This window comes from Hoplias malabaricus, chromosome 5, assembly GCF_029633855.1.
Source record: "Hoplias malabaricus isolate fHopMal1 chromosome 5, fHopMal1.hap1, whole genome shotgun sequence".
Classification (NCBI taxonomy): Eukaryota; Metazoa; Chordata; class Actinopteri; order Characiformes; family Erythrinidae; genus Hoplias; species Hoplias malabaricus.
The window spans coordinates 13,099,721-13,117,950 of record NC_089804.1 but is presented as its reverse complement, the minus strand read 5'-3'; the positions used below and the strand labels follow the sequence as shown (position 1 = coordinate 13,117,950).

Genomic DNA, 18,230 nt, shown 5'->3' with positions numbered 1-18,230 from the left:
TGCCATCAGTACAAGGTAGAAGGAGAGAGAGAGAGAGAGAGAGAGAGAGAGAGAGAGAGAGAGAGAAGCCAAACTGAGTAAGGGAAGTGTGAATCTATTCTCACACATATACACAAACACAGGATTAGTTTGTTTACACTACAAACACACAGTTTAAGTTGAAGTAGTGACGTGAAAATGGGGAATAACTTAATGAAAACGAAAAAAGATATTATACCATTTTTCCTGATGTTGTTTGAAGGGGTAGGAACGAAGGCAGAATTGTCAGAATGCATAAAGCAGTGGAATAAAAAAACAGCTAAAAAAGAAAAGCATTGGCCGCTTAGAAGTTCATTTGATGTTGAATTATGCCAGGAGGTGAGAGAGATGGTGGAAAGAAAAATTACTAGAACTAAGGCCCAGGTAGGGAGGAAATTATGTTGCTTAGCTATAATACAAGCTTTTGAAACTCATGCAATTAAAATGAGAGGATGCAGGAGAAAGAAAGGGAAGTTCCTGGAAAAGATACAGTGACACAGTGACGAAGGAAGACCCCCACCGTATGCCCCTGAAATAAAGTGTGTCCGCTCCCCCTGTCCCCTTCCGGCGCAATCTCCGCAACCTATCTCCCACCCACTTCTCTGCCCTTGTGACTTCTGCTCTCCCACCCCCCAGCACCTTCTCATCTCTTGAGGTCAATGACGCCACAGAGTCACTCTGCACAACACTGAGCTCCAGCTTAGATCGCCTGTGCCCTCTGACTACCAGACCCGCAAGACCCATGCAGCCCCACCCGTGGCTTACTGACTCCCTTCGATCAATGCGCACTAACCTCAGAGCTGCTGAGAGGAGATGGCGAAAAACAAAAGACCCATCACACCTGACACAACTACAATCCCTGCTCTCAGCCTTCTCAACAAATGTCACCATTGCAAAAAAGTAATTCTACCAAGACAAAATCAACAAATGCTACTGACACCCGGAAGCTGTTTTCAACCTTCAAGTCTCTGCTGAACCCTCCACCTCCACCCTCTGCAACCAACCTCACCGCTGATGCATTTGCTGACTTCTTCACCAGCAAAGTTGCTGCAATCAGCAGCCGGTTTTCTGACCCCTCTACACAGCCTCCGGCTCCCCCTTCGAATCCTCCTAAACCTACTGCTTCCTTCCCTTCTTTCACTCCTCTCACAGAAGACGAGGTATCAAATCTTCTTAGAGGTGGCCGTCCCACATCCTGTCCACTGGATCCCATTCCTACCACCCTACTGCAAACCATAGCCCCGTCCATTGTGTCCGCAGCCACTCATGTAATTAATTCCTCACTAACCTCTGGAACATTTCCAAACACCTTCAAGCAAGCTCAAGTAAGACCTCTACTCAAAAAACCTGCTCTTGCTCCTTCTATAGTAGAGAACTACCGACCAGTCTCTCTCCTCCCCTTCCTGTCTAAAATCATTGAAAGAGCTGTCTTTAAGCAGGCAACAAAATTCCTCTGCCAACATAACCTTCTTGACTCGAACTAATCCGGCTTCAAGAGCGGCCACTCGACGGAAACTGCACTTCTGTCAGTAATGGAAGCTCTTAAAGATGCAAAAGTAACAGGTCAATCCTCAGTTCTCATTCTGCTCGACCTATCAGCAGCATTTGATACGGTCAACCACCACATCTTACTAAACAAACTCACTGACATGGGCTTCAAGAACAATGCACTCTCCTGGTTTGAGTCTTATCTCACTGGACGATCCTTCAGTGTGTCATGGCTTGGACAAACATCAGCGCGACACCACCTCACCACAGGTGTGCCCCAAGGCTCGGTGCTGGGACCCCTCCTCTTTGCCTTGTAAACTACCTCTCTAGGCCCAATCATACATTCGCACGGCTTCTCCTATCACTGCTATGCAGATGACACACAGCTTTATTTATCCTTTCCTCCAGGAGACACTTCAGTGGCAACTCGAATCTCTGACTGTCTCTCTGACATATCTACATGGATGAAAGAACATCACCTCCAATTGAATTTATCCAAAACTGAACTACTGGTCCTCCCAGCCAAGCAAGCTATTCTCCACAACATCAGCATCAAGCTAGGGTCCCTATCAGTGTCTCCCACCAAGGTTGTAAGAAACCTAGGTGTCATGGTTGATGACCAGCTGACCTTCGCAGATCACGTTACCACTGTAGCTCGATCGTGCCGCTTCTCCCTATTCAACATAAGGAAGATTAGGCAATACCTAACTCAACATACAACACAGCTCCTCGTTCAGACGTTAGTAATCTCCCGTCTAGACTATTGCAACGTCCTCAAGAGCACATGTCACGCCCCTATTAGTTGAGCTGCATTGGCTACCCTTAGCTGCTCACATCAAATTCAAATCACTAATGATGGCCTTCAGAGTATTCACTGGTTCTGCTCCCATCTACCTCAATAGACTCTTAAAACCATACGTTAGCGCCCGCCCTCTCCGTTCCTCAAAGGAGCGCCTACTAACACGACCAACCCCCCGTACAGGTCAGTTGAGGCTATTCTCATCTCTGGTACCACGCTGGTGGAACGAGCTTCCAAGCACTATCAGAGCAACAGAAACCCTCTCTTCATTCAAGAAATCATTGAAAACCCAGCTCTTCCGAGAGTATCTTTTGCACTGAATGTCTTTCTTTAATGCACTTATTACTTCCTGGCATATTGCACTTAATGTAAGGTATTTTGTATAATTTGTGCTGTAGTTCGAATGTTAGATCCTCTTTTGTAAGTCGCTTTGGATAAAAGCGTCTGCCAAATGCATAAATGTAAATGTAAATGTAAGTGTGCAGCAGACAAAACAGCCAGAAGCACAACAGTATCAGAGATCTCCTGTATACTGTTGGACTTGTGGTAAGCCAGGCCACTACAGTTGTGATTGCCAGAGTCAAGAATGGTATTGAAGGTGCCCAGGAGACCTAAGGGGGGAGTATCTGAATTTGGTTGCCTCAACAGTGGCAAATGAAGCACCAGTAGTGCCAATTAGCATAAATGGTCAACACTTTGTGAACAAAGTGATTCAAAAAATCTCACAAGCACTGAGAATCAAACACAGACTAGGGTGTGTTTATCATCCTCAGTCACAAGACAGAGTAGAAAGGAAAAATGGAATAATTTGTGCAAAGATTGCAAAGATTATGGCAGATAGTAAACAGAAAATCATTTGGTTAGATGCGCTGAATTTAGCATTGATGAGCATGAGAATGCCAACCAACAGAGTCACTCACCTAACGCCTCATGAAATGTTAACTGGTCGACCAATGCCAGTAACATATTTGAAGGGACCCACCTGTGGCCCCAACCTTGAACAGTTGCAAAAAGAACTACAAGAGTATGTCAAGTGAAAAAAATAAAAAAAAATAAATAATAAATATATTAATAAATAAATAAACTCCCATCAGCTACATCCACTGTGCAACAACAAAGCACAGACACAGGAGCAGAAGCAAGGGACCAGACAACGCCAGCACCAGACGTCATCAAGCCAGGTCCGAGCAGAGTACAAGACCGGTAACTAGGAGCGTCACTAGAGCTACACCACCATCAGCTGACTGATTCTGACTGATTGATGTTGAGTCTAGGCAACGGCTGGCAAACAGTCATCCAGACTCTTTTTTTTTTTTTTTTTTAGCTCAGTTTGAGGAGTGAGCCAAGCGCCGCCTCTGCTGCAGTAATAATAATAAAAAAAAAACACAGGACAACTAATTAAGTCTGACTGAATAATTTGACATTATGCCTGGTTGGCATCCATTTAGACATCCTGGACTTTGTGGACTGAAGGGAACCACTTGTGTATTGTTTATGTTGTCCAGTATCATTGTGATAATCATTCTGTCTGCTGGTATTTCTTACACAGGTAATGACCCACAAGGTAATTTGAATGATACACATGTGTTCATATCACTAAACACATCCACACAGGTCAGAATAAATGACATTTAGTTCTGTAATGGTCATTTAGTAATGGTCTAGTTCTAATTTCACCCAAACGTGAGAAGCGAGCAGTAGCCTTATCTCTAGAATATTCTGCAGTACAGCAGACTTGGAATACATCAGGAGGATTAGTTTGTTGTCCAATAAATAGTCAGCAAGTATGCATGGGGACATCAAGTTTTTCACCAGGAGAATACAATGTACTTAATGAATGGACATTGGTGAGAGGAAATAAGAAATACACGAGGTCAATGACATGCTTACATAGGCCAGGTATATCTAATTGTACTCAAATTCCAAATTGTGTTAATCCAGCTTAAAAAAAACCAAGACAACAATTTCATAAGATACGTTGTGCCTTGGCACTAATAATGGTACATTACCTAAATCAGTCCAAAATAGAGCAAGATTATTTTGTGAAATATCAGAATTTAGGAGCTAATGATACAATTACAGACATAAAGGGTAAGTTCCACTCAACTGGAACTCAAAAAAAAAAAAATTGACAATGTTCAAGCCATGGGATTTTCACTTTTAGTGCACATTGTGACTTGCTTATGTGCTATGAAAGTATACACCTTAATTATTCACACAGAGTAGTCATACACAAATGGGAAGCCCTAGAATTGTACATACTAATGGGAACTATTGATTCAGAGACTAAAAATGTTACTAATGATGACAATGATTGCATAGCGTGTTGCTCTAAAAAAGGGGTCCCAACAATTGTTCCATTGGGAGGTTTAGCTGAATGTGTAAATAAGTCTACAGTATGCCCATTAATTTGCTTATTGTGGAGCATGAATGTTAACTATAATCCTGAACGGGCTCACAGTTGTTCAACATTGTACAGACCATTCACTCATCCTCCACCTATGGTGCAGGATGATGGATGGCCATACCTATATTTTTTCTGTCAATATTCTGTCCCAAATGAGAGAGGAATAGTTCACAGATGCACAAGAAAATTAAATAGTACAGGTTGGGATCTGGACAGTAATATAAAGTTATTGAACATAGACTTGGGTGAGGGAACAGTACCAGTGGCTGATATATTTTGGGTTTGTGATGATGGTAAACAAATAGCTCAATCTTTAGCTCCTACCTGGAAAGGATGTTGTGCTCCAGTTACTTTATCAGGTCAGGTTGCACAATTACCTGTACACATACCAACAGCTCGGAACAAGCGAGATGTATCATCTTGGCTTGCAGGTAAAGACACTATATTTTCGAAACCTACTTTAACGTATTCTGGAGTGCCAATTGACGTACCAGCTGAACACATGGTAATGTCTCACTCTAATATTGACAGTTGGGTAGCCTTTTTTCCATGGCATCAGACTTATAAAAATGCCCATTGGATTAATTATATTTGGTACAACCAGCAAAGGTTTATGAATATCACTATTGGTGCTTTGGCTTCTTTAGGCCAGCAGATAGATGCAACTTCTAAAATGGTGGTACAAAATAGGTTTGCTATTGATTCTATGAGAGCTCCAGATGATGGTGTTTGTGTTCTGTTTGGGGAAGAGTGTTGTACTTACATTCCTATGAACACTGCTAAAGATGGTAATTTCACTAAATTTATGACACAATTAAAGGAATTGAGAGATGAACATGTGGCCAACACAAAGGGAGGAGTCCCTGGAGAGGGATGGTTGTCTGGGCTATTTTCAGGCCAATGGAAAGCTGTGTTGATTAGAATGGTTATGTTTTTGCTTTTGTTTCTTTTTATTTTGACGGGAAGTTGTGTTATGCCATTTATTCGCAATATGGTGGGAAAGATTATATCTGGACTCACAGGACAATATCCCGTACTTCAACCTGTACAATCCAGTGGATCTTCTCAAACTATTCGTGTGACATGTCATGTCCGACCTTACACCAACTCGGATCGTCAAGTCATCTGACTCAGGTGAAGTGCTAGCAACCTCTCCCTATAGTCAGCAACGTGCCTATCCATGTGATGTAAAATCACAATAGGTAGAAGATAACGTCTTCAGGAGCAAACACCTTCTTTGCATGCTTCATGTTATCCATGTATTTACTCATATGTTATTCTTTTTGTTATTATTTGCTGTACTCAATTATCCATATATTCATTTGTATTTACTCATGAGAAAATGCAGTTGCACATGCCATTCTTGTTTATTAGGAACAGGGACAGTTAAGCTTGCTAAATATTTACATATACATCACTCCCAGATAGACTCTGTATTGTATGGTAGTCAATATTAGGATGTAATTTGACCTATTGGGTATTGGCTGATTAGCCGCAAAGACTGTGAAAGTGTGTAAAGACAGGGCTATAAGGCTTGAGCAGTTGTGAAATGCCCATATAATGGGAGAAAGGAGGACCTGAAGATTCAGCATTATGGACCTATTACCCAAGAGAGGGTTTGTGCTTGCTTGATGAGCATGGTCTATGTATATAAGCTGTGCAAGCCTCCAGTTTTGACTGACTCTTAAAGTCACCCAGGACAGTTTGTCCAAGGACAGTCGACATTTTTAAAAGTTGTTATAGCCGCCCGTGCTAGGATGTGTCTTATTAAGGGTACCTGCCTGGTATTCTATCATACAATAGTATGACCTGTCTGGGAGGAATGCTGGTATGTTTTGGTATGTTTATTTTTTATAGTATGTTTTACTTTTTAGTCCAATTCTCTGCATTATTCAGACACATATATCCAGCTATTATACACAGTATATACTAACTATATAAATGTATATATGCACCTTTATTTACACTTATAAAAAGATGCAGTGGTTCACGACTAGTAGTCGTGAAAGGGGGAATGATGGAGAATTAGGAAAAAAGTGAACATATGAAAAATATATGAATCCACTTATTCATAGATCAGGCATGGGACATTTCCCCAGAGGTAAGAATATAGAAAACATGTGACTGTAATAGTCAAATAATATAAAGACATGAGAATTATTTTAAACAAATGAGTTTTGTGGCAGAGGATATTAGAATGGTCAAAGGGATACTTGAGTTTATAACTCAGGCCTGAACTCTGTAGAAAAAAAAGGAGAATGGTGTAGCATGAGAATGTCTGGTACAGTATGATATATGACATCCTTAGAAGATAAGGATACCTTTTTAATTGGGCTCCTATGATATACTGCATACCTAGAAGATGAGGGTATCATTTTAATTGGGGTCCTATGGAATGCAGCCTAATAGGAGGGGCGAGATGATCTCACCCCAAAAAGTGTATGTAAACTGTGGTTTTCAGTATGTCTTTGTGAGTGAGTCTGCAGAAGGCTTCTGAGACTGCTCCCCAATGCTTTAAGAAAATAAAGAGCCTGCTGATCTTCCAAGAAGTCGTCTTCATCTTTCAAGTATTTTTAAAAAGAACTACAAACTTTTATTAAAACTTATTCTTTCAAGTATTATAGTTAGACTTGATATAAGATTAATACGTCGTGGTAATGACAAAACCCATGCAGACAAAGTAAGAAAACACCAAACTCCAGAGGGGGGCACCAATGTAAATTAATAGTAAATAGGTATGGGATCATTATTAAAGCATTTTTCTTCATGATGTATAGGCACTGACTTCAAGAATAAACTTGTTTTTCTTGACTTACAACTCCGACCCCCTCATTAAGTATGATAAAGTAAACTGTTGCCACACCAACTGAAATAGTCACAGTCAATGGAAAGTCCGTATTATGTCTTAGTTTGTCATGCCAAGTCTATTTCTGTTTTTCTGTAGGGTGAACCTACAACATTATATCTGATAATTCACCTGAAAGATCAGGACTGGGAAACTGGTGTTTCCAGAGGAAGTCAGAGTGTGGTGAAAGCTGAGTTGAGGTTTGCTGTCATAGTGCAGTAGATGAGGCCTTCTTCACAAACTCCTGTATGTATCACGACTTCAAAATTGAATACCCTGCACACCTGAAAACATCATGACATTTCTCCAGAGATGCATTTTAAACATGGAGTTGCAGAGTGTGACTCGAGTGATCAACCTCCTGTACCTTTCATGCCTCCGCTGAACCAATGCACACAATTTCTGCATAGAAAGTTTACCTTTGCCAAACTCAAACAACACATTGGCCTGTGCGTGATCATGTACAGTATAACCTGTGGTATATGACTGCCAGTACACTATTTTCATGTTTCATTCTAACAGAAGATGTGTACTGAAAACACAAGCAATAATTTTCCTTCCACTGTCATATTTTTATTAATTAAATGTATTGGGTTAAACAGATAAAAAAAAAGGTAAATTTTAATGTATATATTAAAATGTCAGTTTTGCGTATTTCTTCTTCAGGTGGATTTTTATTAATTTAAAAATTGCTATATTTTTGATTTTGCCTTTTTACATAAGTAATTGTTTTGTACACTGTTGATTATGAAAGCTTATCAGTATTAAAATAAAAATGAAAATATAATATAGGCAAAATGGCAATAAAATTCTAAGTTTGAATTTAAATTTCCCTTTTGTATATGCAAGTTTTATCTCAAAATTACAATTCAATAATTCCATTTACATTTGCAATTTCATAGACTTCTATTGACATTTATTTTTTTTAACTGAATCTATATTGTGCATGTTTACAACTAAATAAACAGCACAGAAAGTCATTATGAATATTTGTGTTAATAATTCTGGTACACTTTAGTCACTACAGGGTACAAAATGGTTTGTCACTGGTGTGGTATATATAAAGCTAATGTTAATGATACATTTTAGCCCCTTATGGTTCCAAGTATATTAACTAGTACAAAAACATGACTACATAAAAGAACACTGAAAGCTACTGTATTGTACCTAAAAGAGGTACAGCCCCAGTGACAAGTTTTGTGCACTCTATACTTTGTACTTTGTTCAAATCTGTACTTCATTTTCTTAGTATGCAAATTTTTGTTTCATTTACATGTGTAATCGAATACAGAATATTATTTTCATTATATATATATATATATATATATATATATATATATATATATATATATATATATATATATATATATAATTTTATTTGATTTTTTTAATACATTTATACATGTATGCCATGTTTGAGTCACATATTTTGGGCTAATTACAAAAATTTGCCAATATGTTTATAAATATTTTGCTTTTACCTATGGGTGTAATGTTTTTCCAACCGGGATTGTGAACTGACAGGTACAATTAAATACTAATAGAAGTGTTACATAATGGAAACTATTAAAAGAAATAATGGTTAAACTATTAGGAACCATTAAGTGCTAATGGGTTACATGATGAAAACTGTTAGATGTTGACACCATTAAAATCCAGTCTGAACCATTAAATTCTTAATGGAACCTACTGTACTTTGAAAGTACATTTGTAATGTGACTCTGTTACTCCTCTTTTCAAAGTTTATGTTTGGATGTCTTTTCAACTTTAATTCAGTGTTTATTGAATGACATTTAGGTACATGTGTTGAAATAACGGCTTTAATGTGACTTTGTTAGTTGTCTTTTCAACGTCTGTGTTTGGACATCTTTTCAACTTTAATTTTCAACCTTAAGAAAACGTTGATTGAACGACATTTAGGTACGTGATTTCAACGTTGAAATAATGGCTTTAAAAGGACGTCTTTAATGTGACTTTTTTAGTCGTCTTTTCAACGTCTGTGTTTGGACGTCTTTTCAACTTTCATTTTCAACCTTAAGAAAACGTTGATTGAACGACATTTAGGTACGTGATTTCAACGTTTAGTTAGGGAGACATACGGATCTTCCCTTACCAAAAATATCAGAGTGCACAGACTAGTCACAGCAGTCAAATGACCACTATAGGGACAATTAAAAAAATGTAAATAAATAAATAAACAAACATACATTACACACATTGACATTTTTTTCTTCTTTAGGATTTTGATATTCTATTACTTTATATTTTAAACCTGACTTTCATATTGTTGAGAAGTTTAGAAAATGCCCTATGAATTAAGCTAAAACTGACATTAGCAGTGACTGTATGACCTCTATGGTCACACACAAACACAAGTGGGGGGTGGGGGTGCAGCCAGGTTTTGTTGAAATAAATGTCTCGATCAGGAAAATAAATTGAATTGGAAAATTATTGTTAATAGGTTAACTCTAAAATAAAACTGCATTTGTTTTCTCTTCCTGTTAAACATGGAAGACGCACGGGAGGACTGAACCATGAAGATGGATGCGATCCATAATCCCACGGTGCAACAAGATCCAGTAAATGTGTCCATTGTGACAGAGGTCAAGCAACTGCTGAATGTGTGTGGAAAGCAAACCAAGGCATGTATGCTGTGGGTGGGATTGATTCAGGCCCTCAACCTTCTGTATATCTACAAGCTCCAAACGTGACATGTGAACATTGCAGAGGGCTGAGAGAGCCAGAGAGGTTTGTCAACATGGCGAAATGCAGAACTCTAGCACCAACCAGCCATTGGGAGCATCTCCAAATGACAACAGAGACTTTAAAAATTATTTTGTCATTTTATTTATTTATTTATTCATTTACTTATTTATTTATTTTTGTGAGCTACAAGAAACAAATAAAATCTTCTCTTCTGACTGGATTTTTTTTACGCGGAGCTGCGTTCATTCCCACTTAATATTTTCCCGCTTAACCCTTTGGGGTCTAAGGATATTTTCTCAGTTTTATGAAATTCGTCTTTAACAAGCCCTAATGGACAGCTTGCTGAGAAATTAGCCAATATCTTCTCACTTCAGTCCAAAGCTCCTCTGTTTATATAGGTTGGTTGTTTTTGTGAAACTAAGGTAAATATATTTTCTAAGGTAAGCATTTTATTCACTTAATCTTATCTGTCTTGGACTGAGAGACCTATCTCTAGTGAGTCCTGGACCTTTAGACTAGGGACCACTGATCTAATTATTAAAATCCATTAAAGAAATCATGCTGCATTTTAGACACATTTTCACATGTGGCAAATCTCTATGTACAATAAATTATACTTAATAACTTATACATGAGTGGACATTATATTATATCTTTGTACAATATACATCATGTACTCAGTGAAATGGAAATAATGGAGCAAGAAGTGGGGTGAAACCCGAATATCCGCTATCAATCTAACTTTACCAACCTGTTTATCTCTGCTGGAGAAGGACTATTGCAATGTGGTGAAACTGACTCTAATTAATGCTCAATTGCTCTCAAACAAGATATATTACAGAACAAGTTTTATTTCTTCACGTGGCTTGGACTTTATTTATATAGTTGCAACCAGGATAGAACTCGCAACTCACTGAACTGTGCGCATCGGACTATAGACATTTACCAAAAAAAATCCAGCCAACAGCATCCTCTGTCCACTGAAAAAGGGCTAGAGAAAGACCAAAACAAACTGTATGGCAACAGATGAGCTACTGTCTCTGACTTTACATTTACAAGGTTGACCATCATGTTTGTAACAGAGTGGACAGTGAGAGTACATGGTAATGTAAGCAGCATTGCTGTGTCTGATCCACTTGTACCAGCACAACAAACACTAACACACCCCCACATTATTATCTGCAGCGCTGAGAATAATCCACCAACTAAATCATACCTTCTCTGCAGTGGTTCTGTCCTGACCATGTAAGAAAAGGGTGAAATGGAGGAAATAAAATACATAGCAACCACTGGACTGTAGTCTTTAATTATAAAAATATAACGGCCTCCTGTGAGGTCAGTGGAATTCAGAGATTGGTCAGTGAGTGTAGAAACAAGGCAGTGGTCATAATGTTACGGTTGCTCTGTGTAAATTCATTCATTCGTTGTCACTAATCACTTTCTCCTGTTCCATTAAAACTGTCTGTGAGTACTACATTGTTTGGCTGTAATCAACATGACCACAATATGCAAGTGATACTTTGTTAAAAAGAATGTCAGAGCTTTAATATATGGTTTGTGACAGTGATATTGAATAAAGCCTATCCACCTGTACTGCCAGGATAGAATAGAGTTGAGGAACTATCACCTAAAATACAGCAATTACACTCACTAACCAAGACAACACCTAAATACACTGAGGGTAAATAGGGTAAAGGGGCAGGTGCTCAAACCATGCATCCAGTCCTGAGCAGCTTGCAGTCACTGAGAGACAAATCATTCATGTAATTCTGAAAATTTATAACAACTACTGCTCACTAAACAAAAATAAAAAAGCTTTCAGTTTCTGTTAATGAGGAATATAGAGAATGGGGAGTAGTTTGACTGTAAGAACCACCCTCTCCTGAATTGTTCCTTTCAGTTCAAACGAGAGCTCAAACTGTTCTAATATCTTGACATTTTAAAAAGATAAAAGTTTGGTTTAAACCTAAAGAAACCACATTAATTTTTTCAGGTTTTCACTTTATCTTATCTTAGATTTAAAGCCAGTAATGATTCAAATGACTGGACTTTATAAATTCACTGAATTGCTGTAATGATGACCTTCTCACACAGAAATAACTTCCTTACTTCATGTGTTGTTAAGTGAAGAACTGTATTGAGACGAGATTCAGTACTAATCTGTTTTTTTTTTCTTTTCAGAACACAGTACAGATACAGAAAATAAACGTGTACCAATGTATGATACTTATGATGAGGAAGCTGATGAAATATGTCACAAGGAAACTGTAGCAAGGGTTGGGTCTATTGCAATTCCCATATTCTTTACCATCGTGATCATTCTCAGTCTCATTGGTAACGTAATGGTTCTGGTGATCCTTGCCCTCTACGAGTCCCTGAAATCACTGACCAACCTCTTCATCCTCAACTTGGCTGTGTCTGACCTGATGTTCACTCTTGGACTTCCATTTTGGGCCTGTTACTTCATCTGAGGCTGGATATTTGGAGACGCATTGTGCAAAGGTGTCAACTTTATCTTCTTTACTGGATTTTACAGTAGCAGTGTTTTCCTGATGTTGTTGACTATTCAGCGCTATGTAGCGGTGGTCTACCCTCTGTCGGACTGGGAGACAGGTCAGAAGTTTGCAGTTGTTCCCATCTTGGCTTGGGTGGTGAGTGCTGCAGCAGCAATACCAGCCTCAGTGCAAAGCTCTGTCATGTCTGACCCAGATCACCCCAAAAGTCTTCACTGTGAGTTTAACAGCACAACGACCATCATTGCTGTTACATTTGAACAAAACTGTTTTTTTGTGGTTGCAGTTTTGGTCATGGCTTTTTCTACATACGAATATTTCAGACTGTCCTCAAGTCCCGAACAAAAAAGAAACACAGGACTATAAACTCATATTCTGCATTGTGGCTGTGTTCTTTGTTGGTTGGGCTCCTTATAACATAGTCATATTTTTGAAGTCATTAGTTTATTTTGGAATACAGACTTTTGCAGATTGTAAAGTCAGTGATCATCTTGATTATGCACCTTACGTCTTCAAAACTTCTAGCTTTCTCCCACTGCTGTCTTAATCCAGTGTTTTATGTTTTTGTTGGTGTAAAATTCAGAAATCATGTGAAGACATTTCTACAGATTTTTTTTGTGAAAAAAGTTTCAAGGACCCCACCAAATGGCCAGAAATTCTGGGTTCTCAGGGCTCAATATAGTGACCATGAAACAACTATGGAGGTATCTTTACTCAGTAAGACTGACAATGCCGACAATCAGAACACACAGAGCATTACAGAAATTCCAAGGCCTTGGACCAGCTGTTGAAACTCTTGGCACATTGCTGTAATTATTATGTGGTATGTATTAAATAAGGTATTACAAAGATGGTGCTCTTTGAGGGATGTTCAATAAGATATATATATATATATATATATATATATATATATATATATATATGTGTGTGTGTGTGTGTGTGTGTGTGTGTGTGTAATCACCCTTAATTTCTATTTAATTGTTATCAATAGCAATTATCCTTTCAATTTTCTGGAAAAAAAGTGGAATTGTTTTTGTGGAAAGTCCATTATGCAGCTCACTTATGATACAATTTTCTATATTATCTGTTATTTTCAGAAGAAAACCACCCTTAAAAAAATCACATCTATGTACACATCTGGTGTGTTAAACGGTGGCTAACATATTGTCTTACAACACAAGTAACAATAAAATATAGTGGATGTTTCCATAACAAGGAAAATATGAAATGTTTTTAAAAGGTTTCATATGTCATACAGTTACTGTAAAAACACAATGTAGACCGAAAACAGTGCAGTGTTTGTTTGATGTGGGAATAAAGCATACAGTGTGGAAACATGCACAAAAACATGCATGACCCAAATAACCAGGCAAAATGTCATGTTTAAGTTAAAACCAAAGATTCATGTTTTCAAGTTAATCATGAAAATAACTGAAGATACAAAATGAAGCATGTTTTACACTTATATTGATTTACAGTGCAACTTGAAATACATTTGTCACATATTCTTCAAAAATTGCATTTTAATAAGTATATATTTTAAAAAACTATTGACAATATAAATATTTAAACTGAAAAAAAAAGTTTTACTAAGTAATTGTATTATCAATGTAAAGTAACAAAATTGTCATTTTTTTTAAAAGTTTTGTTTTACATTTTTTTCATGCCGTTCTATTTTTTTGGACTAAAATACTAGATTTAAATCTGTCAATCCACAATGTAAATAAACCTCTTTACATAACTCATTAACGTAGCTAAAAACTTTAATTCATTTCCTGTAGCCACTTCAGGGTCACTATGGGTCCAAAACCCACCAAGCTTTTCCAGTTCAGGGTCGCGGTGGGTCCAGAGCCTACCTGGAATCATTGGGCACAAGGCAAGAATACACCCTGGAGGAGGCTCCAGTACTTCACAGGGCAACACACACACATTCACTCACACACTCACACTTAAGGACACTTTTGAGGCGCCAATTCACCTACCAACGTGTGTCTTTGGACTGTGGGCGGAAACCGGAGCACCCGGAGGAAACCCACGCAGACACAGGGAGAACACACCAACTCCTCACAGACAGTCACCCAGAGGAAACCCACATGGACACAGGGAGAACACACCACACTCCTCAAAGACACTCACCCGGTGGAAACCCACGCGGACACAGGGAGAACACACCACACTCCACACAGACAGTCACCTGGAGGAAACCCACATGGACACAGGGAGAACACACCACACTCCTCAAAGACACTCACCCGGTGGAAACCCACACGGACACAGGGAGAACACACCACACTCCTCACAGACATACACCCGGAGGAAACCCACATGGACACAGGGAGAACACACCACACTCCTCAAAGACAGTCACCCGGAGGAAACCCACGCAGACACAGGGAGAACACACCACACTCCTCACAGACATACACCCGGAGGAAACCCACATGGACACAGGGAGAACACACCACACTCCTCAAAGACAGTCACCCGGAGGAAACCCACATGGACACAGGGAGAACACATCACCTTCCTCACAGAGAGAGGTCCCTGGAGCTTTGTGACTGCGACACTACCTAGAGTGCCACCGTGCCACCTATTATTATTATTATTATTATTATTATTAATAATAATAATAATAACAATAATAATAACAATAATTTATTTCCTTATCTCTCATTATCGGCTGCATCTGGGGTCTGTCCTCTGGAAAACATATTTGTTAATTTTGCACATTTGGCAACTTGTGGGCTCAACCAACTTAAACATATGGGAGGGGAGAATTCCCTCAGATGGTAGAACCCATCTAATCTACTGCAATGTAGGGGGTGCGCTGTCAGATGAATGGTGAATGAATGCATATTTGAATGAAGAACGAATGCAAGAAGATTAGATAAATGACAGATAAGTTATTTTTCCCATCTCATCCTGCCAGGTCATCACACACTCACATAGACACTAACACTCTCACCGATGGGCATTTTCCAACCGATCTCCCTACCAGCCTGCAATTTTGCCCTGTGGAAGGAAACCAAAGTGTCCAGAGGAAACCCATGCAGACAAAGGGAGAGCTCATCAAATTCCTCACAGACAGTGAATCAGGGCAGGGATGGAACCCACAACCCCAGGACACTGGAACTGTGCATCAGTGACACTACCTGTAGACCCCTGGTAAATAAATACGAGATAAAAACTACACTAATTTAAGAGACTATTAAAGGGTCAACATTCTTAAATCACAGAACAGTTGTTTCATGTACTGGGCTTCAGTTTTGTCTAACACTGGGTTTACTCTGCACACTTTTGAACTTTGGACTACATTTGAAAATCTAGTGGTGAGCAAATGAGCTGGATTCTCTTTACTCCTCAGTTTTTATTTTACATAATATGACTCATGCTACAATATACCTGTGACTGCATATAAATTGTGCTGAATGAAATCTTGAATGAACCTAGCTAGTGTCTCTCAATGCAAGTGTGAACACTGCTTCCTCTTTCATCCTGAAAGAAAGTCACAGGGCAAACTATGAACATTAATGAGCAGAGATGTATCAGCAGTTTCTAAATGGTATCTATTTGCTTAGTTTGCAGTAATATATCCCTGGAAAAAAATAAACATGTACTGATGACTTATAAAAGCTTTTAGAGTAATAGGAAGTTTCTAAACTCTGACCTGACTGGCAACACCAGCTCTTCATTCCAGCAGAGGCTTGGGATGGTTTGATAATGTCTACATTTGTCATTTAAAATTTAGCAATGTGTCACCATAAAACCCAGCATAAATCACTAACTGCATTTTGATTTAGAAGTGTTATTAAACCTAACTGTATCACTTGGTTGTCTGTGTGTTTGACCAGCCTTTAAACTAATGTTGGCATAAGATTATTTTATTGCATATTTCCATAAGCAGTTTAATATATTTCACTGTGTTTTCTGTGGCTGCATGCCCTCAGATACCCAAAGAGATTACTGTTCCACATACTCAAAAGTACATCCTGATGTTCCTCACTTACTCCACAACAGACAAACCTATATCTGGGGCAACATTACAGTTCCCTGATTACACACTATCCATGCTGGGTACCAAACGTCAGTCTACATAAAGTTTTGAGAGGGTTTTTAATGCTTTGTAAATAAGCTTTGGTGTGTGTAATGTGTGTGATGCCCAAAGGTGCATTGGTATCATGTGCAGTTTGTTTTCCTAGTCTTGTGCTATCACCTCTCTAACACACACCTGATGTGGTCAGTTGCAGGCTGACTGCTATCACATCATCCAAGTAGATGCTGCAGATTGGTGGTTTTTGGGGAGACCCTCTAATGTTCCAAAGGATGTTAATACTTTAGAGTGTCTAGAAACAAACTAAGTAAATATAATCAGAACATTATGATCACCTCCTTGTTACCACCCACACTGTCCATTCATTCAGCTCCGTAATTCTACAGTAACAGACTGGAGTCCATTGTTTGACCCTTTTCACCAGAAGCCCCAAAAAACCACCACAGAAATGGTATGATTTTGGTGGTGGACCATACTTGGCTCTGCAGTGACACTGATGTGGTGGTGGTGTGTTAGTGTGTGTTGTACTGGTATAAGTGGATCAGACACAGTAGTGCTGCTGGAGTTTTTGAACCCATCAGTGTCACTGCTGGACTGAGAATAGTCCACCAACCAAAAATATCCAGCAGACAGTGTCGTTGTGTCCACTGATGAAAGGCTAGAGAAAGTCCAACACAAACTGTACAGCAACAGATGAGCTACTGACTTTGCATCTACAAGATGGACCAACAGAGTAGGTGTTTGTCTAGCAGAGTTGACAGTAATTGGTCAGTGTTTAAACATTTTTAAACAGACTTTAGTCTGTAATTATAAAACTACTAAGTACTCCTGTGTGGTCAGTGGAACTCAGAGAATAGATTGTGAGTGTAGAAACAAGGAAGTGGTCATAGTGTTATGGTTGATTGTTATGGTAAATTAATTTACTCATTGCCTGTAACCACTTTCTCCAGTTCAGTTACAACTGCTTGTGAGTAATACACTGTTTGGTCGGTAATCAACGTGACTACATTTTGATTTATTTAATTCATTTTGCTAAGCTCCATGTTTGGGAGCCATTAAATAATATGTAGTGTCTTTACCTGTCTAATTTTAGCTTAGACAAGTAGGCCATTTTCACATTTTATACAGCAGAATTAACTACAAACCGGATTCCAAAAAAGTTGGGACACTAAACAAATTGTGAATAAAAATTGAATGCAATGATGTGGAGGAGCCAATATCTAATATTTTATTCATAATAGAACACAAATCACAGATCAAAAGTTTAAACTGAGAGAATGTATCATTTTAAGGGAAATATCTGTTGTTTCAAAATTTCATGGCATCAACAAATCCCAAAAAAGTTGGGACAAGGCCATTTTTTTCCACTGTGTGGCATCCCCCCTTCTTACAACACTCAACAG

At 38.6% G+C, this 18,230-nt stretch overlaps 1 pseudogene; it reads left to right on the top strand.

Moving 5' to 3' along the window:
* Positions 1 to 12,479: 12,479 nt before the first annotated feature.
* On the top strand, positions 12,480 to 13,567 carry LOC136697250 (chemokine XC receptor 1-like; annotated as a pseudogene).
* The last annotated feature ends 4,663 nt before the right edge of the window (positions 13,568 to 18,230 follow it).